This window comes from Manis pentadactyla, chromosome 8, assembly GCF_030020395.1.
Source record: "Manis pentadactyla isolate mManPen7 chromosome 8, mManPen7.hap1, whole genome shotgun sequence".
Classification (NCBI taxonomy): domain Eukaryota; kingdom Metazoa; phylum Chordata; class Mammalia; order Pholidota; family Manidae; genus Manis; species Manis pentadactyla.
The window spans coordinates 97,123,123-97,135,802 of record NC_080026.1 but is presented as its reverse complement, the minus strand read 5'-3'; the positions used below and the strand labels follow the sequence as shown (position 1 = coordinate 97,135,802).

At 43.4% G+C, this 12,680-nt stretch overlaps 1 protein-coding gene across 4 annotated transcripts in view; it reads right to left on the bottom strand.

The window, feature by feature from the left end:
* Positions 1 to 11,759, bottom strand: part of KAT6B (lysine acetyltransferase 6B) — a 182,357-nt gene extending 170,598 nt beyond the window's left edge. The window contains exons 1-3 of one of the 4 annotated variants that reach the window (XM_057506023.1): positions 11,638 to 11,759; positions 10,522 to 10,675; positions 1,516 to 1,582 (exon numbers count right to left, since the gene is read on the bottom strand). The gene's annotated coding sequence lies outside the window, so the exon portion shown is untranslated. Of the gene's footprint in view, positions 1 to 1,515; positions 1,583 to 10,521; positions 10,887 to 11,637 lie in introns of those variants that run through there. The other 3 variants (XM_057506024.1, XM_036928866.2, XM_036928868.2) reach the window with 3 other exon arrangements.
* Between the last annotated feature and the right edge of the window lie 921 nt (positions 11,760 to 12,680).

The window sequence follows — 12,680 nt, the reverse complement described above, 5'->3', positions numbered from 1 at the left end:
GGGAAAAAAATGAGAATGGTTGATATCTTCATCTGGCTGATGGTTACATGACTGCCCATACATGTCAAAAATCATCCAGCTGTACACCAAATCTGTATTTTACTGTATGAACCTACCTCAATATAAATTAATTAAAAATTAAAATAAAAAGGATTGTCCTCTTTGCAATCAGTAAACTGTATAGATTTACTCAATTTTTTTCCCCTCAGATTCAGAAACTTGGGGCTGAAGGGACCTTAGACACCAGCCAATCCATTCTCTAGTTCTCCAGTAAAAGATCCAATACAGCACCAACAGATGGCCACCAAGTCTCAAAACACTTCCAGTGATCGAGAATTTGTCACTTTTTGAGGCAGCTCACTCCACTGTTGGACAGCTCTAACTGTAATAAATTTCTTGCTCACAGGAACCAAAAATCTGCCTTCCCCTAACTTCTACCCACTAATTCTAGTTCCCCTGAAACAATCTCAAGAAATTCTTACTAATTCTTTAGTATGACAGGCCGGCCTTCAAATATTTGAAAACAAGTATTTTTTTAAAACCACAACAATCAAACCCCATTCTACTTCCAGCCCTGAGACCATCCACATCCCAGTTCCTTAAACATTTGCTCATCACATGGTTTCCAAACACCCCCTTTCTCTTGGTTGCTCACTAGTTTGGCTAATATCCATCTTAAAATCTGATAGTCCAGGCATTATCCAATTATAAATGCAATCCAAGGTTACATAACTTTCTTAACAACCCTGCCACAAAACTGGCTCATGCTAAGCAGACAGTACAACTAAAAATGCCAGATCTTCTTTCAAAAATGCTGTCAAACTGAGTCTTTCCATTCCCTGCCTTGTGCAAATTTAAATGCTAGGATTTAAAATGTATTACAGTTCATCTTCTTGGTTTGAGTCTATCTTCCAACCTATTAAAGATTGTTTTGAATCTTGTTTCTGTCATCTATGTCATCTGCAAATCTAATAAGCACTCCTCTTTGTGCCATTATATAAATCAATGACAAAAATGTTAGACTTGGAGTGGGGTATGTTTAGGAATGAAATCACTGGCTTTCACAGTGTAACCACTCTCACGATAGAACACAGGAATCATTCTGTTAGTAAGTTTAGAACAGGAAACTGATCTTTCCAAAGTAAAATGGTTTGGGGCAAAATTTCATTAGAAGACATTTCAGTGTGTCCAAATAATTATTTCATCTTTCATCATTTATTCAGGATGAATCAAATAATTTAATTTGATTGCAGAGAGTACAACTGCAGGAAGCAGGAGGAGAGGTCATAGAAAAGTATCCAATATTGCAAAGTTGCTTTCAGGCATTCTGGTTACACAAGCAAATGAACATACATTAAAACAAAATGCACTTCATAACTAATAAATACTCAAAATATACTTTCATGACAAGCTATTACCGAAACCCTTACCCAGAATCATTCGTATCCATTACCAACACATTTCAGTAAAACTGACATTTTAATCTTAAAAATATAATAAAAAAAGGGAAAATACCAGAATTGGAAATCCAAATGTTTTAACAGTCCATGACAAAAAAGATTGTCCAGATCTTCAGGCAAATCTGCCAAAAGAGAAGAAAAGTAAACGTTAACTTGGGCATAAGGACATACCTTAAATTCAGCAACCATCTATGGAGCTCCACAACTATTCAATACAAAGAGCAGCAGCAATGAGTTTATTAGTACATTATAATTGGTGACATGTTAATTCTTTCATACCCCTAAAGGGTATTTGGGAACATGGCACTAGGGAAAGGATATGAAGCCCCAAAACAACTGCCTAAAGAAGTACATGTCACTCTTCTTGAAGGCCAGGTTAGTCTCCAAATTTTAAAAATCATGTGTGCAACAGAGTCTAAATAATCCCATCATGAAAAAAAAAATCTCACTATTACTCAAATAGTCAGGCATGTATATCATTTTGTCTGGGGGGGAAGAAAAAGTCAAATATTTAAAGGTCAGTATTAACTTCCCCAGGAAACACTATTTGTCCCAAAGGTCACCTGACATCTAGGTACTGATTGGGCTATCAAGACATGGCCAATAACAGCACCTAAGAGGAGGATGGACCAGTTTTTACAATAGTAAGTCCGTGTTGACACAGGTCACACTTTAGGACAGTAGTGATAATTTTACTTAAAAGGCAAAAAATACATTTAAAACAACATTGTGAATAACCAAATTTTGATCTTATATAAAACCAAGCAACCTTAGTTAGACCCTCCTTCCCTCCTCCCCAGCCACAGACACACACCCCACTCCTCAATTTAATCTCAAAATTAGCTCTCATCTGACACCAACCAACAGAGTTAATTTGGCAGAAGCAGATGTAACTCAGCAGCCCTTTGCTACAAGGAGAATCAGTGTGAAAATACACACACACACAAACACATAAAGCTAGGAGAGAAACAAAATCAGAAGTCTCTTATCTGTAGCCAATTCTCAACTAAACACATGCATATTATCACTTTATACATTATTGACTGCAAATTTTTAAATCTTAGGTAGGTTTGTTTCTGACCTCTCACTAGTCCCACTGTAAATTGGTACCCTAAGAGAATAGATTTTAAAAAAAACAATTCAGTTTTAGTCTAAGCAGTATCTAACTAGAAAGACAAACCTACAGGAAAAAAAATGTGTAATTAATTCAAATAGAAATGCTTTTTTTCCCAAGTCAGAATTATCCATACCACTTCTCTTTTTCAGAGCACTAGGGTTTGTTTCATCTGCAGATAGGACATTCTATCACAAGCACAACTCCAAAAATCATTTTTCTCTTATTTTTTTCTATAAACACTTCAAAGTTAGACTACAAGGCTATCAAAAGGGAGTGAGTCATTCCAAATTGATTCTGGGTACTCATGCTACAGCAAATCAAATTATTCTACTTCCTAAGGTTTTGAATCATTTTATTTTTATCTATAAAATAGTATCAGTAAACTACATGGTTGTATCATATGGTCTTATAATAAAACATTATTTACATCATTCATTATAAATCATCCCAAACAGATCTAGAGAAATGCTTAGTCCAACACTGAGCTTTTGGCTTCGTTAGTATTATATAAATATCAACACTATTCAGAAATATTCATGTCAGCATAAGAAGAATCAAAATATCCTGGATCATAAATATTATGTGAAGCCTCCTCTAAGCTTTTACCAAAGCTGTGTGTTGTTTCAAAATCTATGTCATAACATTTGAGTCATGAGATTATAGATGAGCCAAAAACTGGTTTAAAAAAAAAAGATTAATAATAGAGTTTACTCTTCTGTCATACTGAGTTTTACTTGCTAACAGTTATTTTTAGCTCTTTCACTTTTATATGCTCCTGGATTTCTTCATAGCCTACTGTGGAACTGAGGATCCACAAATCTTAACAGTATTTTCTGAAACAGAACATACACTACTTAAAGGAAGGGATCTTTACTTCTTTTCTTCTATAACCACCCAGCAAAGACTATTGGCACAGTTGATCAAAATAGTGTCCTTGGTTAACAAGTATCTGCTGTCTGGCAACATTAAACATCATCCATATGGTGGTACTTGTTAACTTTCAAGTCCTGGATGCATCTATTTGCCCTAAAATTAATGCACGAGGCCCAAAACATGTGAATTGGGAGGTGAGGTTACAAATACTAACTGAAGAACAACCAAAAAACATTTAGCAAGATGTTGTTCCGTGTATGCAGCCTTATGGTCGGTGTTTAGAGAATACAAAGCATTTGAGAAATAACAAAGCACTGTTTGGCAATTCCTCAAAAAGTTAAGCATAAGAGTACCACATGACCTCACAATTCCACTTCTAGGTATATACCCCCAAAAGACTGAAAACACGTACTCAAATAGGTACACACATGTTCATAACAGAACTATTCACAACAGCACAGACCAAATATCCATCAAAAGATGAATATATTGACAAAATGTGGTTCATCTATATGCTAGAATATTATTCAGTCATGAAAAAGAATGAGGTACTGATATGTGCTAATGTGTGGATGAACCTCAAAACATGTAGTTAAAAGAAGCCAGACCCAAAAGGTCATGTTTCATATAATTCCATTTATATGAAGATCAAGAAGAGATAAATCCATAGATAGAATATAAACTGCTGGTGCCTGGTGGGTGAGGGTGCTGAGGAGGAAACTATTTAATTGGGTAAGGGGTCTTACTTTGGATTGATAAGAGTTTTGGAACTAGACACAGAGGCGGTGGTCACATAACAATGTGAATGTACTAAATGTCACCGAATTACTCACTTTAAAATGGTTTTTCACTTGGTTTATTACCTAGTGGATATGGTGTACTGAACAGTACAAACTTTTAGCCAGATTGACATAAATAAATAATAAAATGGTTAATTTTATGTTATATGAATTTCACCTCAATAAATCATTTTTAAAAAATTAAACTATAATCATACCAACCATTTTCTGACACCGACTGTTGGCAAAGAACTTTACACAGATCATCAGTAAACCTTAAAACAACCCTGTTAAGGTAGTATTATTGCCTTGTTTTGCTTAAAGAAAACTGAGATGTGACCTGGTCAAGATTTCAGACCACCAACACAGGAAGTAATTCAGATGCTAAAACCTAAATGCTTTCCTGTCTCTCCATTGGTTTTCCAACTAGGCTCCCGGGAGCTCTTGCAAGAAAGTTCCTCGTGTGCACAGTGCAGGGCACTCTGCCGTACTGTGTCACCACCCCTGCTGGGCCACCTGAACCCCTTGCACCCAACAAAGCAGCTCCTCCTTAACTGTTCTCTACATAGTGAGCTCCTCCTTAAGATTTACTTCAAAGAAAGGGTTCTGATAGCAGAAGCTAACAAGTCAGGAAACAACTATGACTAAACCTTGCTGAGCATGACAGGTAGGATACCCCTTAGATGGAAGGGCTTAAACTGGACCTTGAAAGACAAAGCAGAACTTGGATAACTGCTGGGTCTCTCCACCCAAATTCAAATTTTTTATGGCCCAGTGCAAACAACATCTTCTCAGAAGCCCTACAGCTCTTAATAGGAAGTTTTTAGCTTTCTTACTATGCTGGCATTTGTTTTCCACTTTATGTTATGCTTATTTGTGTACTGACCTCTCTCTCTTTACTAGACTAAAATTCTTAAGAAGAGGATTCATATCTGATTCATCTTTGTATGCCCCAAGATTTCTAGGACCGTAAGTTGAACATGACAGGGGCTCAATGCCTGTTTGTTAAATGAATGCACCAGTGAATAAAGGAAAGGGATCCATCAGCAGAAGGCACAGAAGCTAAGAATAAGTTATCAAACAAAGGGGACACCAAGTTCATGTGCATTCCTGGAGTGGGTATGTGTTGAAGAGGATAAGAAATAAAGTTGACAGATGAAGGAACAGGAAGCCACTGAGGGAGTAGTGACAATACAGCATAGTGGAGTGCACCACACACATTAACAAATTTGTTGAATGTTTGAATCACTGCCAATAGTATCCATCCAATATAGGCAGGAGGGAAGGATGACTGAAGGAACAAAGTAAAGCAACCAGTATTTCATCTCTCCCAAATCAGCCTTGTCCAACTTACATATTTTTGAGTTGAACTCAGCAGCAAGCCCAGAGCAGGCACTCAATAAATGTTAGTTGAATTGAATATTTAATTTCCCATCTTTTTAGAATAATACCAAGTTCTTTCTCACTACTCATTAACATAGAGAGTTTTCAATTCATAAGCTAATAATGTTTTCCAAGGATTTCTAAGAGGCCAAATCATGATGAAAATTATCATTTCAACTAATACATATCATATTAATAGGAAGTTTAATTTTTCATGTCATGCTCTCCTAGTTGACAATATCCTTGTTATGTCATTAAACTATAATTGTATAAATCTGCTTCAACAAACAATAACTGAACCATCAATAAACTATTATGGCTTCCATAATCCCTAGCAAAGATTAGTTTCAACATCATCATCATAAATTAGTGGAGACATGCCCCAAATCTCCTGGTGAAGCCCATGAATTAGGTTTGCACAGTCATCCCTGCATTTTTATGTGCTCAATAGTTTCAGTCTCTAAACTTTAATCACACTGTTAGGAACCTCACAGGAAATTTGATCCCTCGTAAAACAGACGATTTTGGAGACAAGATGAAAAGTCATTTGTAGTCATCAGGCCTTTGGAGCCGGGGTACACAGATTACAAATGACGATATTATAACTAAGTACCTTCACTTATGAAATAATCAACAAAGTTTAGAATGTCCTTTTTTGGCACTTAAAAATTCCTATTCAGTCCTAGGGTTCTTCCTAATGAAAAACTAGCTTTAGCCAGGTTTTAATAACAAAGACTAAGAACAACATATTAAAAAAAAAATCTGACATCTGAATTTTTAAGATTATTTTGAAAATACAGATCATTTCAGAATTCTGCATTAACTTTATCACAGATGTCTTCAAACAAGATATCCAGTATTGCTAGAAAACCAATTAGGGTTTCCCTTTAAGAATCTAAAGTAAATTAAAGATCTATTTTTTTAAGTGAACATTAGTACACACAGACATTTGCATACAGTTTCAAGGCTTTACAGAACCTCTTTTGCCCATGCAAGGGCCTCTCCAAGCTCTACTGGCTACTCTACTTAGTTTATCATATACACAGAGCGGTTGATGATCTTATCCAGTTTTACAATAATTAGCTGTGTGTGCTTTAATTAGAACATGTTACCTTAAAAGTAAGGAAGTTATTGTCATTCATTTTGGATATTAGCAACCTTGTATCACAAGGAGGTGTGCTGTGACTGGACATATCTAGAGAGTTCAGGGTTCAAGTCCCCACTCTGCCAGCTACCTAAACTGTGGGATATGGGACATGTTACTTAATCAGTCTAAGTCTAGGTTTTCTCATCTGTAAAAATGAGAATATATCCCTGTTTGCAGAACTGTTAAGCAGATGATTAAGATAACAAATATGAAAGAACGAAGAATGGTGGCAGACACATAGCAAGAATGAACACATAAAATGTTAGTTCATAAAAGAAAAAGCAATACAGTCAGCTGGAGACCTGTAAAATCGAATCTGGCTGAACTTCCGTCTATATGACCATTTTCTCCTAAGAAACAGAGGAAGTCAGCACCTGGCTCTTAGTTACAGCTGCAGACAAGTAAAAATTCAAGACAGAACAGAAGAAAGTGAAGTAAAGCAAAAGTAGCTTTCTAATGGTGAGAATAGGGTCAAGAAGAGTGTATTTTATTCATAATCTTACATCTTTTAAAGTCAATAAAGGCTTTTGGAAGATTAATACTGCCTAGAATTATCTTCTTGACCCGAGGGTAGGAAAAGAGTCTTAAAACAAAACCATAAAGAAAAGACCAATAAATTTGACTCCATTAAAATTAAGAACTTCTGTTCATTAAAAGACACCATAAAGAGAGTGAAAAAGCACACCACAGATGGAAAGGCGGCATTGGCAACATATACACGACAAGGATTTGTATTCAGAGTAAAAAAAGAACTTCTAAATAGCAACAAAAGACACAAGGCCCAATTAAAAAGTAAAAAAAATAGGTGGCAGACTTGAACAGTAATTTTAGAAGTGAGGAAATCCACATAGCCAAAAATTATAGGAAAAATTGTTCAACCTGATTACCGATCAGGTAAACGCAAAGTTTACCAGATTAGCTACTCTGAAAGGCTAACAAGACAGAATTGGAGAGAATGAAAACCAATGGGAGCTCTCACATATCATGGAGAGAGTATAATAGCCTGATATAACACTCTGGCAAAGTTTGACTGCTACCTAGTAAAGCTGAGGACAAGCATACCCTGACTAGGGCAGCCGTACAACTCATCATGGAATCCATCTTTAGATTAATACTAATTGAGAATTAAAGGTGTTACATTAATAATCACACTAAGACGTAAGCTGAGATAAATGGTCACCCTGCCTGTGAACAAGCAATTCCATTCCTGATTTTACACCTTAGAGAAACTTGTACATATTTGCACCAGATGACAGGTTTGGGAACACTCCTAGCAGTTTTGTCCACAATTTCTCCAACTGAAAACAACTCAAATATCCAGCAACAGTGGAATGGTGATACAAAAATTTTGTAAGACTGTGGAAGTCCTATAAAAAAGTGCTTCAAGGTGCTTTGGAGATGCAAGTTAAAGCCTTACTGGGAAGAAATTCTTCTTCATCACACTTTTTCCATCCATGCATCTTACTATGCTGCAAGCAAAGACTGATCACTATAGCTCACATATTCCTACTTTCATAAAACAATTTCCTTTCCTGTCACTTCATACAAATACATCCATGCATATGCATGTGGAAAACTGAAGGTATTTTGTAGAGATAACCACCTGAGAGGCTAAAAAGTCACCTGTCAGGAATCCAGGCATAAATAATAAAGGCAGATCAGTTAGTTAAGTCTTCTAACTGGTATGTGAAAGTCCATGGAAGTTTCTTAAGTACATTAATATTACTTATCAAACATCAATTACCTTCCAATACTCACACTATTTCACCTTTCATTCACATTAATCCTTAAGACTGGCAGTTTCCACCCTATCTTCACAAACAGTGCATGAGATGAACATTTGGTGTAACAACAATAACACAACATCCACTCAATGACACAATGAGCCCTGGGTATGGCCAGTAGGCAAAACTTCTACTGACCACGTCACCACCACCAACCATCATTCCCCTAAGTTCCTCTTTTAATGTTAATGCCTTTCTCTGCCTCTATTTTTTTTTTAAACCATCACTTCACCTCCCCAACATTCAACCCTAAGTAGAAGTTATCAGGTAAGAATCTTATCTTTTACTGAAAGATGCGATATTATCCTTTCCTTCTTAATAATATAAAAAGATTGCGCCAATTCACTTTTGATAGATGTATAAAAGAGTATTAATAGGAATATTTTATTTCAGCGCTATTCCAGGAAACCAAGGGTACACAAGTTAAGACAGGATAATGCACTTTACCTACAGCTGTACAAAAAAACAAGTAATAAAAAAAAAATCACCTTTTTTGGAGCACCACAGAACTAACAAACTAACACTATCCCAACATAACTAATTCCCATTTCTACTTCCACCTCCTGTCCATATACAAAGAGTCTTCAGGTACTCCACCTTGAATTCCCTGGTACCTCCCAGCCAAACACACTTGGTTCATTGGTTCTCTTTTCCTACTTTCCACATCTGCAATTAACATTACCACTTCACAACCTCGGTCCCATACTCTCTGTAACATCTCAATACCCTCTCCAAATTGCTGGGCTTCAACTCCTTGGTGGGGCATAGGAGACAATTTTGTAATCTAGCCATTCCCCTGCCTTGCCCCTTGTCTCCCACCACTTCCTGCACCCTGCCCACATCAAATTACTTACAAATTCAAAATCACACAATATCCTTTCCAAATAAAGGACCAAAGCCCCTCTTCCTAAGACAGATAACCTGCTCTCCCCATCTCTGGGCCCACCTTCAAGACTTCAGCTCAAATTTCACCCAAGCATATCAAACAACCCTGTCTCCCATCTTAACGCCTTTCTTTGTCCCATCCCCAGTCCTGGTGGAATCCACCAAATCACATTCACCCAGATCTATTGCCCAGCCCCACCCATCTTTCTTCACACCTGCTGCCTTTTCCCCGTCCTTCTGAAACCCCATCCCCGTGAGATTTTCTAGAGCAGACATGTATTAAAAGTTGTAAGTAGCCTCCCTTCACATTTAAATCTGCTCTGTTTTATCCTTCAGAGCCTCTTCCAAGCATATCCATCCCATCCTCCCATGTCTTTCTTATTGCTTTATATACCCCACAGCTAGCAAACCTTTCGATTCCAACACCCAATTCACCCATATTATACCTTCTTCCCACTACAGCAATTGTACCTCTCCTCACACTGCCCCAATCCAATATCTTCTCTGCTTTGCTCTCAACTCTACACCACATCCACCACACCCAAACCCATTCTTACTCTGCCCGCAGATAACGGCAATCTACTCTTCCGCAGCACTTCACCTGCCCTCACCTACCCCTGGGACCCCTTCCAAATTTCCAATATTGCCTTCTCCTTACTCTCCCTCCTGCACCCGGTTGCACACCTCCATATCCCATCCCATCCACCCCCTCACCAGTCCTTCCCAGATACTCGCTGGCCCCACGCCTTTCCTGCCAGAAAACTACCATGTCACTCCTACTCAGAAAATCCCTCCAAGCCCCCGCCTTCCGACCACCCGAGCCACGCCCCCACCCCTGTATCGCCCCTCCCCTCCACCTCAAGCCACGCCCCTTGCCCTGGAGGCCCGTTGAGGGGCGGAGCCTGTCCCTCCTCCCCTTTCTCCCGCCCCCTGCCGTCACGCTCACGGGCAGCCTGACCCTGAGCGGCCCCGCGGTGACCCTCGCGCAGAGGCCTGTGGGAGGGGCATCACAAGCCCCCGATCCCACCCCCACCTTCCGCCCCCCTCCCGCCCAGTCTCCTCCCCCTGGGAACGCGAGGGGTGGGTGACAGACCTGGCCGCGCGCCACCACCGTCGCGCCTGCCGGGGGCGCTGCCGCTGCCTGAGAAAAAAGCTACAGCTGCCGCCTGAAGGAGGTGCCGTCGCCTCCGCCACCGCTGCCGCCGCCGCCAGGGGTAGGAGCTAAGCCGCCGCCATTTTGTGTCCCCCTGTTGTTGTCGTTGACATGAATCCGACATGACACTGATTACAGCCCAATGGAGTCTCATTAAACCCTAGCCGCGGCCCCGCCCCGGCACTGCTCCATTGGACGAGAACGCTGACACTTAGGGCCATCCGTTGGCCTACGGCTCTGTCCGTCACCCACACACTAACCACTCTGCAGCCCATTGGGGCAGGTTCCTGCCGGTCATCTCGCCTCCGCAAAGACACACCTCTCGACCCATCATCCCTCCCCCCATTCCAGAACCACCCCTAGGGTGGGTCCACTGCCAGTACCAATCAACGGACCGCTGGGCCCGCCTCTTCTGGGCACCTATTGGCCCAGACCGTTTCTCTCTACCAGCCGCCGCGCCATCTCTACTTCCACGTACCCGCCCCCTCTACCTCTAGAAATGGATTGGGTCTACTCGCTGGAGAAGCGCTTAGCCTTATTGGCTGCAACAACGCCAATCAGAGGGCCTTTTCCCTCTCCCCTCCCCCACTCAACCCCAAATCCCCTAGCCCGCAGCTAAAGTTTGTGTGAGAGCTGATCGCTGGCGACGGCCGCAGGATTTAGGGGTGGGCGCGGGCGGGAGCGCGCGGGCGGGCACGCGAAGTTAAAATTCGAGGTTCACAGTCGCCAGCTCCCGCGGCGGAGCGCGCGGACGGGCGCGCCGCCCGGAGCGTTCCATCCCGCCCCCTCCTCCACCCTCTCGTCCCGTCCCGGGCGACTACTCGCCCGCCCCCTGGCTTGCATCCTAACCCCCCACACACCCATACCCTGCCAGCCCCAGGCCGGGTGCAGGCAGAACGTTGTCGCTGCAGCCTCACAATCTCATGCCCAGAGGGAGCAAGACCGTACCCGCCGGGCGTGCACCCCCCCAACCCCCCGCAGCTCCACACTCGCCCGTGTCTGCAAGCACGTGCGCCGTTCGCCGCTGCCTCCAGCCACCCGGGTCCCCCAGCTAACCTCGCCTGCAGCCCGGCCAATCGCTTGCTGCCCTTTGTTGCTGCAGCCTGGGTCTCCCCGCTGCCTTCTCAGCCTCCGCCTCGTCCTTTGCCAGCCGCCCGGGTCCGCAGCGCCGCGCTCCCCCCGCCTGGGACCCACCGCCGCCGCCTCCTTCTCCTCCTCCGCCTCCTCCTCCTCGGCTCCGGGCTGCAGCGCACAGAGCCCGAGGCAGCGCCGCCCAGCCCCGCTCCCCCCGCGCCGCCAGCTAGCCCGCCCGGCCCGGCCGGGGGCGCAGCCTGGACCCCGCCCGCCCTAGACCCCGCCCCGGGGGTACCTGCCTCCGCCCTGGGGGGCTCCGCTCGCCGCCCTCTGGGGAGGGCGGGGATGCCGGTGTCCGCGGGAGGATGGGGACGCCTGGGCCGTTTGGGGCGGGGAGTGTGCCCGCCAGGGCTGGGACTGAGAGGTGAGGTCCTCGCCAACGCGCCCCCCCCTCCCGGTGCTGTGGGCCCCAAACTTCGTCCTCCACCCGTGCTTTGCACCCTCGGGCGATCACGGCAGATTTGAGGAGCAGGATGCCTGGGAACTGTGTCTACCCTGATCAAGAGGAAGAGGGAGCAGTGACATTCAGCGACTGCGGGCAGGGCACGGCGGCGGCATCCTTGGGTGGGACTGGGGTTGCCAGACGCGGACTGGAGGGGAAGCTGGCCCTCAGGATGCCCTCTCTCTGCCTGTGAGGAGCTGGAGCGCTCTGCGCTGCGTTCTCAGTGCTTTCTTGGGCCGTGCAGCCCGATGGCAGAGGTGCTGAGGGGCGGGGGAGTCGGGGTAAGACTGCTGGGGGGCCCTTCCCCCCTCTCCTCCAGCCAGGGCTCGAAGGAAGGCTGATGGCGAAGTTCGGTTTTCCAGGCTTCCCCTGGGCCCCCCGAGTTCCTGAGGCCCACATGAGGGAGGCTGGGGGCTCCGCTGGCCGCGCAGGCGAAGCCACTCTGACACTGCCCACATTATCTTTCAGCGCCCTCAAGACTTTGAGGAAAGCGTCCTTCATTCTCCCGGGAGATGAGTAGGAT